At 39.7% G+C, this 11,534-nt stretch overlaps 2 long non-coding RNA genes across 2 annotated transcripts; both read left to right on the top strand.

Annotated features, from left to right (window-relative positions):
- Positions 1-1,630: 1,630 nt before the first annotated feature.
- Positions 1,631-3,781, top strand: LOC140555677 (uncharacterized). The gene is made up of 3 exons (XR_011979681.1): positions 1,631-1,735; positions 2,518-2,581; positions 3,728-3,781. It is a non-coding gene; the product is annotated as an uncharacterized lncRNA (long non-coding RNA).
- Positions 3,782-7,112: 3,331 nt separating this feature from the next.
- LOC140555676 (uncharacterized) lies at positions 7,113-9,638 on the top strand. The gene is made up of 6 exons (XR_011979680.1): positions 7,113-7,262; positions 8,611-8,640; positions 8,884-8,949; positions 9,043-9,087; positions 9,167-9,220; positions 9,312-9,638. It is a non-coding gene; the product is annotated as an uncharacterized lncRNA (long non-coding RNA).
- The last annotated feature ends 1,896 nt before the right edge of the window (positions 9,639-11,534 follow it).

Raw genomic sequence — 11,534 nt, 5'->3', positions numbered from 1 at the left:
GTGGTTCTAGATAAGTAGGTGTAGAACCACTGTCTCTGGTTCTAACAGAGTTTGCTGTAGAGCGTCACGTCACTGCTGAATCCTAACTGAGTCGGAGAGGGAGGACTGCGCCTTTATATATGTGACGTCAGCGGTGACGTAACAATCGCGAAGAACACTGGAGACCAAGTAGGAAGAACCAGTGGGCGGGGCAACTGTCAATCACTTTCGGCTGCAGCCAATCAGTTAGTCCAGTTTTGCTGTCAATCAGGTTTTATTCAGCCAATCCATACCTGTAACCATTGGGATCTGAAGATGAGGCAGATTTTATTATTTAATTATTATAAATTATAAATTATAATTAAATGATTATAAATTATAATGAATGTATTATAAATTATTATTAGATATAAATTATTGTAGTAGAATTCACCAAAATGAGCTCTTAAAGAAAATAGGAGTGAACGTATGTTTCTGTGGGTGAACAGCGACACCTCCTGCTCAGAGGGAGTATTGCGCATTTCACCAATCCGCCTCCTACCATGTCCAGTTCAGTCCGGTTTCACCACTGAAAGAATCTGGTGGGTTCAGCCGTTTTCTCCATTCTATTGAAGTATTTCTGGGCTTAGTTATCGTAACTTCATGTACTGACCATTACATTGGAGGAACACAGTCTGTGTATCTCTTGTTTTTACTGGTTCTGCTTCGTCTGTGTTTCTAAAAATGCTGCTAATTAGCAGCTGTACTCTCTTCCAGCTACAGCTAGCTGTGCTAGCACTGTGCAGCATGCGCTCTAAACACTGTGTGGGACTGATGGGGTTTCTCTGGTGTCCTGTAGCTGTTAGAGTGGAGGAGGACAGGACTGAGGAGCTGCTGTTTTCTCTCTCATTTTACTTGATTTAGATGTGACTCCAGTAAAAGATCACAACTTGTCCTGCAGTCTCTTTATTGTGGGAGCGAGACAGCGGGGTCACACCAGGAGAACCCCAACACCAGTAATAACTGCTGCTCACTGAGAGACTCTGCAGATTCTGTCCCACACAGAGATCGGAGTTCAGTCGGACTAACCGGAGACACATTTGTCCACACAGTGTAAATGCATGTGTCTAAAATCTCCTCAGGATACAGTCCAGATACTCGTCCCATGAAATGAGCAGGTGTCTAAGGGACGACAGCTGTGGTCAGAATTAGGTCCTGGTTGAAGGTGAAGTGCTGGATCATCCCTGTATTCTAGAAATGAAAACACAGAAGGTAGAAATTCAGTGTATTTCTGTCTTTCTGAAATGAGGAGACGTACACATCACTTCCACGTTTCTCCTGCTGGGCAGGTTTGGGATGGGAATACCGGCTACAGGTGTCTTTACTGTTGGTGAGCTGCTTAAATAAGCGCTATGTGGCTAAACCTGAGCTCAGCTTTTTAATGGATCTGTTAACAGACCTCACTGTTACCTGCATGTTCTGCTGCTGTTCGCTGTTTTCTTTACACTATCAGGTGGTAAACAGCTTATTGTTGTTGTGGAAAAGAAATAAACACGTTCAGCTCCAGAGCAGCTGTCGACTTGTTTCTTGGTCTTTTCTACATTGATCAAGAATACTGCATTTCTAATCCTGTAAATCCTGCATTTTGTACCGTTTCTACCTTAAAGCGCTAAACCCCGCTGCAGAAATCCACCCATAGCAGCGGAGAGGAAACTTTAAATATGAAGAAATAAGAAGAAGTTGAGCTCTTCCTCACAGTTGTGTTTTCTTCTTCCAGGTAAGATCATCAGTTCAGGTAAAGCCAGAGTTTTACACTGTAAATATAGTTCAGGCAGTTTAATGAAGACAGACCTGGTAAAGGAAATGAACTGGGTTTATTCAGTAAATGCTGCCTCTTACGCTGAAATCTTTATATACAGCACACAGGCTTGTTGCTGGCGCTGTGCCCAGGTTTCTTGTACCAGTTAAGGTAATATTAGGCATCCTAAGAGGCTGAGATGTAGCTTTAAACTATGGTACAGCTGTGTACCCTTTCCAAAAACGTACCAACATGTGCTGTTAGAGGTAGCACTCCAGCAACAGGCCAGTTTGGAGCCTACAGTGACTAAAGTGTTCAGAAATCTCCACACAGATGTTCATAATGTCTTTCCATGCTGTTTTATTTAGTAGTAAACATCCACAGCTTTAGCCTTCATTCAGAGAGCATCAGAAACAGAGCTCCATATTAACAGAGCAATGTTTATGAAGGTGAGATTAAAGAGTTAAAAACACAACCTGAACTCAGTACCATCACTGGGCTTCATTCATATTTACTAAATCATTAAAAGTTACCAACACATAATAAAAGAATATCTGTAGTTTAAAATCAAACTGAGCTGAATTCAACTAATTTCATGAGTTTATTAATTGTATTTTACCCAGTTTAGCTTTAATAAAATGAGCTGTGAAACCCTAAGTAGAACTGGCTATATTTTAAAGGTAAGGGCAAGGATACAGAGCAGTGCTAGATTCCCCTCATTAGGGGGTCTTTGTTTTTAATGACTCTTCTGCCCACCGCAGCTTTCACCTCATGGACTCCAGACACCGCATCTTTTAGCAGCTGCTGTCCTCCAACTTCTCAAAGGTCAGACTTTTTAATTCTTGTTGGGAATGAAGGAGTTGTTGGAGCAGCTGTCTGTTATGTTGTTTTACTGCAACTTCACCAATAATGTAACTTTTCTTTGCTGGAAAGTCAAAGAGTTTCTCCTGATCTTCAGCTTTAGAACTTAGAAGCGTGTCATGGACTGAAATGTGAGTCAGCTCAGATTAAAAAGCCTGTTCATGTCTGTGTGGAAAGCTGTCCTACAGCAGAGCTGTTCACCGTCTGTAAAGCCCGTTTAAGAGAGCAGCTCATTTAGCTCCTTTTTAGGGGAACTCCATCCCTGCTCACCTGAAGAAGCTGGAAACGGAGCACAAGAGCTTTCTTGCTCTCAGAGCTGAGTCTTTCTTTCTTGCTCTCTGTTTTAGAGGTGTTGTCGTTCATATTCCGCTCCGTTAAAATCCCAGCGCTGTGAGAGATCCTAAATCCTCCAGCATTTCTGTTAGTAAGCGCGTAGATTCCTGCCTCTGCTTACAGGATAATGTAGGGCTGTCGTTACTTTCTGGAGAGTCAGCAGTAACAGCAGCGGATATTGGAGGCTCTGCTGCTGTGAAGGGAGAAGGAGGCTGAGAAGGTGGATTCAGAAAACCCTCCATTCTGTGGGTTCGGAGTCTGTCGGTAAACTTGGCTTCACTCCCTCCAGCAGCCCGCTAGCCTCTCTTAGATATAAGGGGCAGCCATTGCTAGCTCCCACACAGACTAGCTAGTTTCCATTAGCTGCTCCCACCAGCTGGCTAAAGTGGAGCAGTGTCTGTTAGCCATTTCCAGCAAACCCATCATCTGTAAAACATTATATAAGAAAATCAAGTGTTTTATACACGAGACTGTTCAATAGGCTTTAGATAAGCTGTCTTGTAGCGCTAGCGGGCGAGGAGAGCCATATAGTGTCCAGCTATCATTACTGTTTATACTGAGCTGATGGAGGAGACGCTACATCTCTGTCTGTAGCTCTGACTGGCTTTCTAAACACATCAGTACAATATAGTGGCTACAGGACAATTTACTAACAGGACAACTCTTAGCAATGTCTTCCAGGAATCTTAGCAAGCTAGATAGTACCAAGAAACGAAGCCCATCAAGTTCAAACCACATATTAAAGCTCCTGTGTCTGTTTTAACATCCATATTGAAGAAATCACTGACATGGAGTGACAAAAGACCTGAAATCCTCCACCAGACACCAGCATAGAGGAGCTGCCTCTCATGTGAGCTGCAGTGCTGCTTAGACTTGCATGTTGTTCAGATCTATTCCTAGTCGATGCCTCACGACTGCATTAGTGTGTTTGTAGATTTAGCTTTTAAATGTAAATGTTCTCCACTGTTTTCTTAATTGCATTATTCTTATCAACTTTTAATCATTTGCTATTTATCCTTATTTAACTTGGATATGTAGTTTATAGGAACAATATTTCAGTCAATACAGACATTGAAGTTTTGTGATACTAAAGAAAATCAGTATATTGACCTGCTGTACAGTCAAATAAAGCAACCCAGACTGTAGACAATGAGCAAATATTGATAATGCTGTACAGTGAGCAGTGTTTTATTTTCTTGCTGTTAAAAACATTCTAAGAACAATAATAATATTTCTACTATTTGAGGCTCTAATGCTATTGTATGTCTTTCAGACCCAGAATGAGTTTCACAGAATCACAACAGAGCACCTTGAATCAGAGTTCATGTCCAAGCTGAATGAATTTACTCCAAAGCTTCTTGTTCTCTTCAGTTCTAAGGGTGGAGCTCTAGGGTTGAAGCTACAAGCTCTCCTCCTCAAAGTATCCTTCAATTACTTCTTAGTTTGTTTAAATCTTATTACAGGGATTTAATGACCGAACTGCAGGAATATCATTTGCTTATTAGTTAACTCTTCAACAGTTATTTTATTACTTTGACATTTTCTCAACAAAATGTGTATGACATAAATAGTTCATACAAAACTTAGTTGCTGACCGGTTAATGTTGGGCATCTGGAAGCTTGTCAGAGTTTATTAAAATGTTTAGAATCTGTATTTGGGTAATTTGTGTATACATATTCCTTCTGTGTGAGGGACACCAGCCAAATAGGTGTGTATGTAGCTCCTTTGAGGATCAAGCTGAAAGAAAGTGAATAATATTATTGATCATGAACCACATCAGGGATCCTTGAAAGACTTTTTTATTTGGCAGTTTTATTATTGTGTGTTTGATTTTTACTGTAAAATAACAATGGCATGTGATGATGAAGAATAAGGATAATCATTTCAGGCTCTCACCCATCCTTGCATTAACATGACCAGTTGTCATTCAGTGCTTGATGGTGTACCTCTGGGAATCGACAGATCAGCTCTTAAAAGAGTAAGAGGTGAGTTGATGTTCATGTAAAAAGGGAAAATAGTCATGTCTCTCTTTTCTTAGCTCATCTTGTATGTCTTGGGAAGGTCAGCACCAATCAGCCATAACATCAAATTCTTGTTTCTACAGTGTCCATTTTATCAGCTCCACATACCATATAGGAGCACTAAGTAGTTGTAGAGTTACAGAATGTAGTACATCGTTTCCTCTGTCTACTTTATTACCCTGTTCTTCATTGGTCAGGACCCCACAGGACCACCACAGAGCAGGTGTTATGCAGAGGGTGGATCACTGCAGTCACACTGACAAGGTGAATGTGTATAGTGTGTGTGTTGTGTTGGTACGTGTGGATCAGACGGCCGTGATGCTGGAGTTGTTAAAGACTGTCCACACTCTGTCCACCTCTATTAGAAACTCCTACTGGTGTTGCTTCTCCACCTTGTAGGTGTAAAGTCAGAGCTGATCGCTCATCTGCTGCTACACAGTTTGTGTTCGTCTGGTCTTTCATCAGTGCCCACAGGACGCTGCCCACAGGACGCCTGATCCACTTAGATCAGACACAGCACACACGGACACACCACTAACATGAGAGTGTCACTGGAGTGTTGATGGTGATCCACCTGCTCTGTGGGGGTCCTGACCTTTGAAGAACAGGGTGAGAAAGTGTACAGAGAAACAGATGTACTACAGTCTGTAAGTGTAGAACTACAAAGTGCTCCTATATGTTCATGATGAAATGAACAAATGGTTAGATACAAGGAGGGGCTTTAATGAATTGGCTGTTATTTCTAGTCATTTTTTTAAGCTAATGAGTTTTCTTTCTGTGTGTAATCACTGTCCTGTGTTTTACATGAATTGACCAACTGGCAGATTTCATTATCCTTCAGCTAACCCAAGAAATGTATTACTAACAGAGGCAGCTATGACTGAGCCCTTTATGTTGGAATTACTTTGTAAATTACTCTTGAACCAAACAGATATAAAAATGTAGTTGACATACGTGCCATTATTAAGACTAATAATTATCTCCAAACTCAGAAATGAGCAACTTTAGGCCCGGGGAGGTTTTGTGGATTAAACTACTTATTTTCTTGTTGCTGTTCGCAATATTCTTGCTGTTTCAGGATGCTGATGGAAATCTACAAAATCAAGACGGGAACATCAGGGTACTGCAGACTTTGGTTTTGTGGTAGGTGTGAAAGTTCCGACTGATCTGGGTAACTTTGCAAGAGCTTGCTCCATTCTTGTTGAATTTACATATGCAGTGAATCTTGCTTATCCCAAGGAGTTCAGGTACACATTCAAAGTCTTTCAAAAACTCCTTCTTGAACTGGATTGTTTAAGGCTCTCTCCAAAAGTGAATAGAGTCAATAATAAGCTACTGGTTTAAGAAAAGGGACTTGTTTAGAGAGAAAAGAGTAAAGAGTGAACTAAAGAGTGACTTTTACATTGTTACATGTTTAATTTTTCTGTTTAATGGTTTAATCACATGTTTCTTGTAGTCCAAATAACCATACACATTTGAGGGAATAGGATAATAAAGAATAATCTAATGGCTTAAGAAACGGAAAAAGTAAGATGATATTTGGTAAAAATCTAAATAGATCTAGAGTACAAATAAAGCTTAAAGTTGTCCAGATAAATAGGATGTGCAGTGTATATGTGAAACAGGCCTCTGTCCTGTCCGCAGAGAGCTGTACTCCCAGTGCTTTGGTGAGTAAAAGATCTGCTAGAACAGTCAGATGCTACTCACTCCCATATCAAAATGACTGCATGCTGCAGATGTAGCCGTTTTAGCTGCTATGAAATGACCAGTGTTACCATCTACATCTTTTCTTCTATGAACATGTAATACTGATAATGGTACAACAGCTTTCTTTCCGTGATCAACACAGTCTTTTATGGAAGATGGGACCTTACAAGCTTATCTTTTTTTTTTTTTTTTTTTTTTTTAAATTGTGTTTTTTTTTTTTTTTTTTTTGCAGTTCTGGGCTCTGATTTCTGACATCATTACATCCAGCATGTATCACTGAATCTCTTTTTACTGGGGAGCTGCTGTGTAATGTAAGATACTTTTGCATCTCATGCAGAAATGTTGAAATAAATGGTGAATTCTCCTGATAAGATACGATGTGAACACACTGCTCACTTACACAAATCATTGTCTTTCCCTTAGATGAGCTAATCAGGCAGGTCACTGTCAACTGTGCTGAGAGGGGGATGCTGTTTCTACGAGTGCGAGATGAGAGTCGCATGACTGAAGCTGGCTATCAGACCCTGTATGAGAGCGGTATGGCCTTTGGAGTGAGGAAGAGACGTCAGACACAGAAAAGAGGGTAAGAACTGCTGCCTGCCTCACAAAACTGTCTCTCCATCCCTTCTCAATGGTCTCTTCTACCTTCCTCTTATTCTTAGTAGCTTAACCTGAGACTCTGTTCTTTGTGTCTTCTGTAAACAGAGCTGTAGCTGAGCTGTACTCTAAAGTCTTGGGTACACGACACCTTTAGAGTTAGATTATAGTAAGACTGTAGCCACAACCACCCCTGTCATGAGCCACGGGTGCTGATGAAGGCCCTGCTGTAGCAAACACATCTGTAATTTTGACAAATTTTGCAGTGTTAGCTTGAAGTTTTTTGTTTTTTTTTTCTCCTCGCAGTTTCTCTGCGCCTCCGTTGTGTTTTCTCTCCGTCTCAGAAGATCTTAACCGATAATGTTACGTCCATCCTACATTTCACCACACACCGGTGCAAAGAAGGAGGAGGGAGGAGGTGTTTCATGATATGATTGGGCCAGTCCTGTGTCAGTAAAGAAAATAACTAGTGGGCTGCAGATCAGTGGGTTTCTTTTTTTTTAACAGAAAAAACAAAAGGTTACCGTTACATCTTAAGCTGCGTTCAGTGAACCGCCATATCCGTCAACTCACATATCTACTGAATGAAAAACTGGCAGCGGTGCTGTGATTTTCAAACGACTGAATGGGAAGTCAAAGAAAAGGACAGATGTGAACTATGCTGTGGGTAGCTTTAAGTTGTTAACTTGGCGGTAGCTACACAAGGTCAATTTTTTTGTGTGTGTGTTGTGTTTCGCATCGACCGAGTCTCTGCACATCCAGTAGAGCAGCTTTTCTCCCAATAGCGTCAGGCCGTAGATCTTATTTCCTGCCAACATGTAGGAAAGGCTTGTTTTTATCAGAGAGTGCCTCCCACTCTGGTAAAAACAAGCCTTTCCTTTCATATACATATAAAATCGACCATTGCATATTTCATTCCTTAAAACTCTTGAGGACAAACTATGTGATGATGATGATCTCTTGCCTGATGGCGCTCAGGAAATCAGTCGGGACCCGCTATACAGAGAACTAGCCAGCATTTTGAAAGCATCTCTTTTTGGAGAAATCCCTAGCAAAAATGGAATACTCTCAAGATAAGAACTTTGTCTTCTACTACATGCGATACATTTATTGGAAAATAGGTAAAAGTATAGCATTAGAAATGAAGTCAACACATGTTTTTATCTTCATAAGGTTTAATACACTTTTGATCATAAGTAATGTAAGTAATATTTGAAAGTCTTATGTAGCGCATGCTTCCTGGTGATCTACAAATAAGAATGATGAAGTAATTTTAAACATAAATTAAGATGCGTGTAGTTTGTAACCTCTTTTTTTTCTATGATTTTTATCAGCTTCCGGAAGAACACTGTCAAACATATCAAGTAAGTAACTTTTTAACTAAAATGATAATGATTAGTATTCTGCGTGATATAACCTTGTGATATAAAATGTATATTTTATTTATAGATCAGGAATCGTATGAACAATGTGAAGACGTTATCTTTGCTATATTCAATTGAATTACTTGGTGGATTGTATTTTTGAACAATGTTTTTTCTCCCTATGAAACCGATAACCGATAGTTTTCAGAATGAATGCATTTACTTACTGTATTAATTATTTAGGTTACAAATCTGAAGAGAGTGATCTTCTAGAGGAAAGTAGTGATCGGAGATCTATCACACCATCCGGTCAGTAAATATATTTCATTTCAAGTAAATACATTTCTACTAACACATTCACATCTGTTTGTAATATTTATTTACACGATCCCTCGCTTTCAGATTTCGACGATCAGTCCTATCAATTGTATCAACCAACTTCTCAGAGTAAGTGATTTTAAACACATTATTTAGTCAGAAAACGTTTTATTTATTTACCGAATTACATATTTAATATCTTTAATAGGACCTCAAATAGATGAAGGATCTGCAGACCGCTTCTCCAACACCCATCCATTCAGTGAGTAGATTTTGAGTAATTTAATAGGATCTATTTACTCCTGTACATGTATAGATGCGTCATTATTTTAATTTTTATTTGATTGTTTCAGATTCCGGCGAAAATTTATATCGGGACGAAACATTGGATTGTTAGAAGCTGTGAATAGTCTTAATCAAAGTTTATCTTTATCTCAGGAACATGATCCAATTACACAGTTATCACGCTCCATCATTAACTCAAACACAATGTCTTCAATGAACTAAACCAAAGTCTGTCAAGATTGCAAAATGCACTGAACAAACAAGATCCGGTTACCGTGATAAACCCCTTCCTGTTAGAAGCGGTGAATCAACTCAATGAATCTTTGGCGCACCCCTGCGATCACAATCCTCATATAGATCCTGTATTATGTCCCGACAATCTCCCGACAAAGCGTATGACACAACTCCTTAGGATTTTTTCTTTGATCTGATTGAAAGTCTATTGAGATTATTGATAATCTGGAAAACATTAGTCAAGCATCACACATTTTGTCAAACAGCTCCGTTCACGATAATGAAACAAATGATCAAATGGGATTTGGCATAGATTCAAATATCGTTATCAATCGTCTTGAAAGATTCAATACCACAGAAATTAGAAGGCGGGTAAACTTTGCGTCGTTAGGAAATGTTGACAGTTTTGCAGAGTTCTATAATTATTTACTAGAACTCATAAATCAAATGCTCAGTGTCACTAATGAGGAAGTGGGCCCGCGTGACGTCGTTCACGTCAAAATTCTAGGTAATACTCAATGTTTCATCCCCCGTTCAGGTAAGGAACAGGGTTGTGGATTGTTCAGAGTAAATCTGAAATACTTAGACTCAGACAAAACTTTGCAGCTGGTGATTGGAATCATACACGCTCCTCGTGGTGGATAAGCTATCGTAATAAGCTATCACACTTGTTCAACTCGGACAGTGTTCAGAAAAAAATGAAACACCTGTATGTTTTTCAAAACAAACATAACCTGTGTTTTGCCTTATGTGTTTCCCGATTATTGAACCCTGACAAATTATTTTGAAATCAAACAACTAGCGACACAATTGCAACACAATGCAGGATTATCTGTAAATGATGCGGTCAGTCTGGCTGATGTAGCGCGTTTTGAACAGCTGCTGAACTGTAAAATTGTAGTGATGTCCTGTGACGGTGTCATGACTGGCTAGGTTGTGACTAGGCAGGATGAACACTCGCAGGGAATGGCTCGATGTGAGAGTGCTTTATTGAGCAGCTGAGGCTGGTGGAACCTAGGGAGCTAAGCTTAAATGTGACTACTGAAAAGGGAACTAGAACCAAAACAAACTACTGGCAGTGCCAGAAAACGGGGAATAACATAAACCGCGCTCGTCAGGCGCAACAGAACTTGCTTGATGTAATTAAGGAGCTGTGAGATCGGTCGCTGAACCCAGGGGGCGACCCACGGACAAACCTGAACCTTGACATGACAGACGGAAACAAAAGATATAAAAGATAAAACAGGCTTTCACTTAAAAAAAAAAAAAAAAAAGCCCAGATGAAAAGGTTTCAGAGTCGTGTACGATAAACGTGTTCTATTTACTGGTCTTAAATGTTTTTTCATTTGTCCAAAAATAAATAAATAAAAATGGACGGTAAAAAATGCTTTGATACTAGGCTCCAGCTTCTTTTTTCTTGCATCGTGTGCGGCCCTAGCAATAGCGAGAAATGTTTTTTCCATCAAAATGTTGCTTGAAAATTGTAAGGATGTCGTGTCAAATTCCCAATCAGATTGTTTGGTGTTATACGTGTTAGCAGTCTATGTATGCTGATCTGATGAAAAATATAAACGTTCAGTTTGTTCAAGGAATACCCGACTCTGCGTGACAATGAACTATTTCCACCCCACAAAACGAATTTATTGGTGGCAATTTAATGGAAACAGATACCAAGAATGAGGAAGTAGAAAAAGCCTTCACAAAATATACTTATCATAGAAATCCGAGCGTTATCTACCTGGTTCAAAATCAGTTTTTTCAAGAGAAGCAGCAGAACCATCCATTTAAACACCAACTACATGGTTCTTTTTAAAAATCTTAGAGACAAGTTACAGATTAGTGTGCTGGCCTGTTTTCCTGGGAGAATCCGGTAGTGTATGTACTGAGAAAAAAAAAAAAGAGAAATGAGGTCTGCTCGGCTCAAGCAAAATTTACACGTGTTAAGGGCTCTATATCAAGCTACACCTCGAGAAAGGAAGCTTATTATGTAACGCCCCTGAGGATCTCATACTCGCCATCTGTGAAATAGCTCTAAATCTACTGAGAGGACGCATTCC

Source organism: Salminus brasiliensis, chromosome 5, assembly GCF_030463535.1.
Source record: "Salminus brasiliensis chromosome 5, fSalBra1.hap2, whole genome shotgun sequence".
NCBI lineage: Eukaryota > Metazoa > Chordata > Actinopteri > Characiformes > Bryconidae > Salminus > Salminus brasiliensis.
Note: the sequence above shows the minus strand (reverse complement) of the source record. Positions and strands in the feature narration are given on the sequence as shown.